This window comes from Microtus ochrogaster, chromosome 18, assembly GCF_000317375.1.
Source record: "Microtus ochrogaster isolate Prairie Vole_2 chromosome 18, MicOch1.0, whole genome shotgun sequence".
In the NCBI taxonomy this organism is placed as follows: domain Eukaryota; kingdom Metazoa; phylum Chordata; class Mammalia; order Rodentia; family Cricetidae; genus Microtus; species Microtus ochrogaster.
In genome coordinates, this window is record NC_022020.1 from 55,635,107 (window position 1) to 55,642,226 (window position 7,120).

Consider the following 7,120-nt stretch of genomic DNA (forward strand, 5'->3'; position numbering starts at 1 on the left):
CTGATTGGAACTTTTTCTGTTGAAGAATACACACTATAATAGCCCCGGATAGCACTCCTGATCCATGCTCAACTTAGACCCTCGCCTTAGCTTGGAAATGGAGCTGGTGTATTGCAGTGCGCCTACAGGCTTCTCTCTGTAGGGATTGTCTTGCCAGAAGCTTCACATTGTCTCCTGCCATCCAGTTTTCTTCTTTTCTTCTCTTGCCTGTGACTAGGACTTTGAATAGTGCTACAAAAGTAAGGCTCGTTCTTCCTGTGACACAAGTTAGCGATACAAGGCCCCCTATGGGTGCTGCCCGATAGCTTCCTGAGTCTGCAGAGCACTTCAGATCCTTTGCGCAATGAGCCGGAGTGTGAAGCTTTACTAATCAGTATCTGACCAAAGTATTAATTATTTTCTTTTGTTTGAAGCCTGACTTTATTACCACTGAAATAGCTTGATATTTATTTATTAAAACTGGCATTAAATTATTCAGTGAGTTTTTAAATTAAAACATACCTAAATTGATCTGAGCCAAAGACAAGAGGGAGTGGCTATAAGGAAATTGTGAAAAATGGAGGCACAATAATGTTGCTTTATAGGGATAGATGATGTATTTGTGTATTTATGTTCACTTTAAACGAGCACTCATGTTAAGCATGCATGAGTCCCTACGTTCAGATTCCAGCACCAAAAACCCACCATCACTAAAAAACAATAAAATTAGACATGAAGTAATGTAGTCAAGGTGTGACCACCTGTGCATCTGTGTCACTTGCACCCTTTATTACCAGAACCTCCAGCACCCTTTCATCGCCAGGGGAGAATGGAGCAGCAGGATTGCCAAAGCTTTCCAACTGGGTGTTTGGGCTGCTCTGGTTTTGGAACTTTATTGCCAAACTGTAACAATACTTCTTGGAATTTCTGGTTACTAAATTTATATGTCTGAGCCTTAGGCCCCCATTTTCTGGAAACATCCCTGCTGGTAGATGAATGGCAGACTTGCCTGCTCTGGGAGGATTGTAGCCAGAGGATCCCGGCTAGGGCCATCAGAGTGACTCAGGCTAAGAATGTTGGTGTTAACACTGATATTTCTTAAAGAGCTAGTGTTACTATTGGGATGGCTTTCCAAAAGCTGTTCTTCTCCTACCCAAAACCCCAACTCTTTACATACAGCTATGTCTTGAGATCACGTTTTGGCAATCATATATTCTTTTTACAACAGAATGTAACCCACCATGCAAACTTCTGTAAAGAGACTTTTGAAGCAAACTGACAGTGACCATACCACAAAGCTTCAGTAGTTATTCCCTGTGTCCTTCGCTCAGGTAGACACAAGGTGTAAAAGCCATTATAAAGCGGTGTCTTAGTGACCATCGCATGAGGCTGAGATGTTTCCAGTATACCCACAGGAATTGTCTGAAATTAAATTCATCATTTTATCACAACCCGCAATCATCTTGGATTCTTCAACTTGGCTCAAAATCAACTTCAACTGGACAAGACAGAGATACAGGGACGATGTTGGATGTTGCTCATTCCCCTGCTTGCAGCATCTTAATCCTGTTACAAGTGTTGAGGTAGCCACACTCCTCACATCCTTCCCTCCACAACCACTAAGTTCACAGGAACCTTCTTCCCTCCCTTTGGACTTTTGAATAGCTTTCCCCTTTTCCAGCTGTTCCCTGTCCCTTCTTCTCTCTATTCCCCCACTTTTGTCTCCAGAGAAGCAGAGGTGATCCCTGCTTAGAGACCCTCATGCCTTTAAATGCAGGTTCAAGTGTCAGAGCAGGAACTTTGCAGTTAGAGAGCCTGTCAGGGCCCTCAGTCTCCTTGAGTTCTTCCCTCCTCGGTGATACAGGAATAACAATACCTACCTCATAGAGTTGTGAGGATTCTGCCAGATGCTGTTGGCCAGGTGCTTGGTACAGTGCCTGGCACTTAGCAGGCACACTTGGGAGAATGCTGTCACCGTCCTCCCTGTTACTTTCAAGAGGCATTTGTCGGTAACCCTGACTGTCTTTGTAGCCCTGTTTTCAGTACCCCATTTCTCTGTAGAGAATTCTAAAACCTGTTCGATTTGTTGATTCTGTGTCTCTTTAGTAGAATGTAAGCTCCAGGAGAGCAAGGCTATTTCCTGGTACAGCCCCAGCCCTTAGCCTATTGCACGTAGTCAGCCTCGCCCTGCTGCTGTCCCCATTGCCTTTCCCTTCAAGAAAAGCCACATCATTTCTCCCTTGAAGTTCTGCTGGGCCTCAGTGTCTGTACCCCTGTTACCCCTGCCTACCTGTCTAACATGGCAAGTTCCTGCTCACGGATAAGTGTCAGCTCAGTGGCGACCTCGTCCTGCTGTTGCCCCCATTTCTCCAGGCAGATGCTCTTCTTCTTGTCTGAGTTCTCACTGCATTTTGTAAATACCTCCGCGGAGGCACTTTATTGTATTGTAAAAAATGTTATGCATGTCCGTCTCTAGTATGATCTGTAATCAAAGTAAAAGCAGAGCTGGTGTCTTTCCATCTTAAGCCCCCCAGGGCCTTGGACAATGCCTGGAATGTGCTTGTCAGTAAGGGTTTGTTGACTGAGTTTGTGTGAATAAAAGACTCACGCAGGTAGAAAACAAGTTTTATCACGACAGAGTGCCCAATGGCTTCCAGAAATTTTTTTCCTTTACAAAGCATTATATAACCTCTTTGAATGTTATAATGTTTAAATTTTAAAAATAATACAAGTTTAATATAGATCTTCATAAATGATTGCAAAAGATATCAAAAGCTTTGTGATCTTTCAAATGCTATAGAGTTCAAAATAAATATTTGCACTATTTCCATAGTGAATGCTATGAGGAAATGTACAGCAATAAATTTTGAAGCTTTAAAAAAATATTTGTGTAAATCATCGTCAATAACTTAATCCATGAAGGACAGCTGTGGCTCCTGGACACGAAGGACTTTAGACTGGGTTGCAGGACCCGAGAGCTTTCAGAGTATAACTCTTACACCCTTCACCACGGCTGAAGCAACTAGTTGCTCAGTCCTTCTGCTGTGCCTGGGAGCTCAAAGGACTGTCTGGGGCCCCCTAGAGGCAGAAGAGAATACTGTGATCTCAGGAGACCCCTGCCTCCTAATTTCAGCAGGGCTGTCCAGTTCACTACCACCTCTGGGATGGGTGTGTGTGTGTGTGTGTGTGTGTGTATGTACATATGTGTATACAAATATGGGTACCTATAATAATCTATCCACCCCATACCACCCCCCTCCCAAATACATTTCAGTTGCTACAGAGTCCACAGGAGGGAACAGGTGTCAGTTAATCCAGGGTGTGCCCTGCAGAGTTGGGACTTGGAATCGAGGTGATTAACCTGCATGTTGCACAATCTGAAACATGAAAAACATTTTAAATTGTACAGAGTGTATGTTCTTTTGTAATAATTATCTTTTAGTTTACTTTTTAAAGAGGTGATAAGTAGAAACTATTTTATTTCTTACATTTATATAACTTTTTACAACTTAACACTTTCACCACCATCTTTGAAGTTTTAACTGTATATTTTTATTTTCTTTTAAGAGTTAAGCAATCTAAGACCCAGACTCATAGATGGTTTATGGAAATTCACATGGGGGAGGCAGTGGATTTGAATAGAGCAGTCTGTTTCTAGAAGCATCCAGCCTCCACATTGTCTCTGCTCAGGCCTCCAGCTCTCTGACAAGAGCAATGCATTGTGGGTACTGTACGCCTGAAAGCTGGTGCCAGGTAGAGGGATTCTGCAGCTCCTGGATGAGACTAGCCTCTCGTTGATAAATCTTTACAAGGATGATTTCTCGCCTAAGCATAGCTGTTCCTGCACAGAATGTTGGCGGTTATTTTTATGTGGGGTTTAGAGTTCAGGTTTTGCCAATTCTCCGAGTTCCATGGCAGTGTGTAAGTGAGCCATAAACCCCGACGAAAGAGTGATGGAAGAATATTTAGGTTGGGTATGCGTACAGGACGTGCACTGACTCATTCACGGGGAGCAGGGAATACTGTACTCCATATTTATTTTCATCTCATCTGTTGGGGATTTTCTATGTGTGTTTTCCTATGCACGTGTCAGCAGAGATGCTCACAGGGACAAGTTGTGAATAAACCTGAGCTTGGGCTATATGCTTTTATCTTGAACAGATATTAAAGGGATTTGAGGGCACTGCTTTTATGGAGAGCTTCATTTTGTTTCTGGAGTCAAGGCGGCTGCCAGTGTGTTGCCATAGCGTGTACTTTTATGATCGTCCTTCTGAGGCCATTTCTGTCCCCTGGGAAATTCTTTTTTTTTAAATTTATTTATTTATTAAGGATTTCTGCCTCCTCCCCACCACCGCCTCCCATTTCCCTCCCCCTCCCCCGATCAAGTCCCTCTCCCTCATCAGCTTGAAGAGCAATCAGGGTTCCCTACCCCTGGGAAATTCTCAGTGGGGAATAAAACACAAGGAGCCGTCAAGGGTTGGGGCTGGGAACCATCAGGGTTGGGCCAGGGATTTCACTCTGTCTCATAGGCAAGCGCATTTGTATCTTAATTTCTGCCTTCATTCAGTGGACGAATACTGCAAGCGTATCTCATGTCCCACACATGCAAAAGTATTTTATGAATGCTACCAACTTCTTCCTTATAAACAAAACAAAACAAAGCCCATGAAAATTAAAGCCAAAGACCAAACAGCCCCAAGAGATTTTCAAGGGCTGGGACTGCTTTTTTTACTTTGATTTTTATCGACTGGGTGTATAGTCCTTTCACTGAGAGAGAACCTGAAGTCGGGGTTTGTGTATGATTTAAGGAGCTGTCAAAGTGATAGTAAGGCACAGTGTGACATAAAAAAAGATCGCAGTCCCAACAAGTTGTATGAAGTGGAGTCGTTAGAAACTTGTGAGAAACCCGACAGTTGACACATGGTGAAATGTGCAATTGGTTATGGGGATGACACATTTTAAAGAATCTAATGTGTGTGTGTGTGGGGGGGGTATGTGCGCCCCGTGGGCTCCGACCTCTAACCAAAAAACTTGGTTATCCTTCATACCTAATTAGTTTTCTTCACTAGAGTCTCACTGGGTATGTTAACTGTACTTCAGGGTGGGCCCCATGCCTAGCAGTAGGACCACTAAATAAAATCGCTGATGTTTTTGTATTTTGTACACTTTGTGTCTCAGATTGCTTTGGTTAGGCATATTTTGTTTTTCTGGCTTTTTGTTTCTATATTTTGGTTTCAGTTTTTTTTTGAGGGGGGGGAATGTGTGCTGTTTATCTGTTTGGGTCTTTTGTTTGAAAAAGAGTGTGGCCAAGTGGTGATGGTCCCCATCTTTAATCCCAGCATTTGGCAGGCAGAGGCAGGTGGGTCTCCATGAGTTCAAGGTCAGCCTTGCCTACAAGAGTGAGTTCGAGGACAGCCAACACAGAGAAAACCTGTCTTGAAAAACCAAGAGAGAGAGAAAAAAGGGGTGGAAGTGGGTGAATGAGGAGGTAGGCAGGATCTGGGAAGACCTGGGGGAGGAGAAAAAGCATGATCAGAATATATTGGATGAAAAACTTTTTTTTCAATAAAAAAGTCAAATGTGTGTGTGTTTCTGTATCTCTGTGTGTTTGTGTGTTCAGGTACCTATGCTTCTGCATGCATATCATGGTGTATGTGAAGATGCCAGAGGGCAACTCTTAGGATTTGGTTCTCTGCTTCTGTGATGGCATCTGGGAATTGAATTCAGATCGTTAGCCTTGTTTGGTTGAAGCTGTTCCTTGCTGGTCTTCCCTCCCCACCTCTTACAGCTCCTTTCTTTCCCCCTCTGCCCTCCCCAATTATAGGGTGACTTAATATAATGTTGAGCATGAGGAACCAGTATTGTGGCTGTGATTATAAGGGGGGAAAAAAAACCAACCCACGAATGTGACTTTATGGTACAAACTAGAAGGTTGCCACTGCTGTGAGAAGGGGATAAATTAGTCACCTAACACCGAGACGCAAACTCCTGAGAAACAGCATTACTCAATGAGTTAAAAACAAACTCAGCCCTCCTGAGAGTCGCTCAGTGAAGTGTCACTGGGTCACCTTCCCACCAGAGTGACAGAATGCCTGAGGTAATCAGTTTTGCAAACGGTGTGGTGGTGGTGGGGTGTGTGTGTGCTTGGACTTCTCGTCTTTGTCTCTCAGGTCTTAGCTCTTGGGCCTTTGTTGTTGGTAATGTTTGTATGATGGGGAACAAGTGGTAAGGAGACTGTCCATTTCAGAATGGCTGGGAGACAGAAGGGGGTCAGGATTCAGGGGTCCCCTTCAAGGGTGACATCCCCAGTGACTGGCTTCTAGGCCTCTAAAGATACTGCCTGCCCCAGCAGCTCTGTGGGCTGCTGAGCGAGATTTGGGGAGGACACATAATCAAAACTGTAGCAGTAACAATCTTTGATTTCTTAGAAAATTAACCTCCTTATAATTTGTTACTATAGTCTTAACATCAACACACAAGAAGAAACAAGCCAGTTTTGAAGAAGGAAGAAAATTCTAGCTACTCGGAGAGTTTCCCTGATTCAGAATCTCAGAGATTTAGGGAAGAAAAATGTACACGAAGGGTTTTAAAAACACAACATGGTTACTTGGTATTCTTTGATTCAAATGCGCAGACTAAACTTAGCTTCTATCCCCAAATAAAAACAAGAACTTCTTATCTTTTCTGTGTGACCAAAACCAAGAAAAGAGTATAAAAGGCCAGCAGGAGCCCATGTTCTCAATGATCCTTTTAAGTCCTCGCTCCAATCCTAACAGTATTTCGCATACTGCTTGTTAAATAACTGTTGCACGGGTCCTTGCCTTTAGGCTTAAGAAAACAAGTGCTAACTGTCACATGAATTTAAGGTGCAGTTCTGAACTCTAATCGGCATAGGAAATCTAATTGTCATGACTTCACAGCTGTTCACAGCTGCTGCTCACATGCAGGGCCTTGTTAACCCCTTCCTGACTGTACTGCAGTGATGACATTATCTGTACTCTGCCTCCAGCTTTTCTTCTGTCTCTCTGTCTCTCTCTGTCTCTGTCTCTCTCTCTTCTCTATGTAGCCCTGGCTGTTTTAGAACTCACTCTGTAGATCAGGCTAGCCTCGAACTCAAACAGAGGTCTGCCTGTTTCTGCCC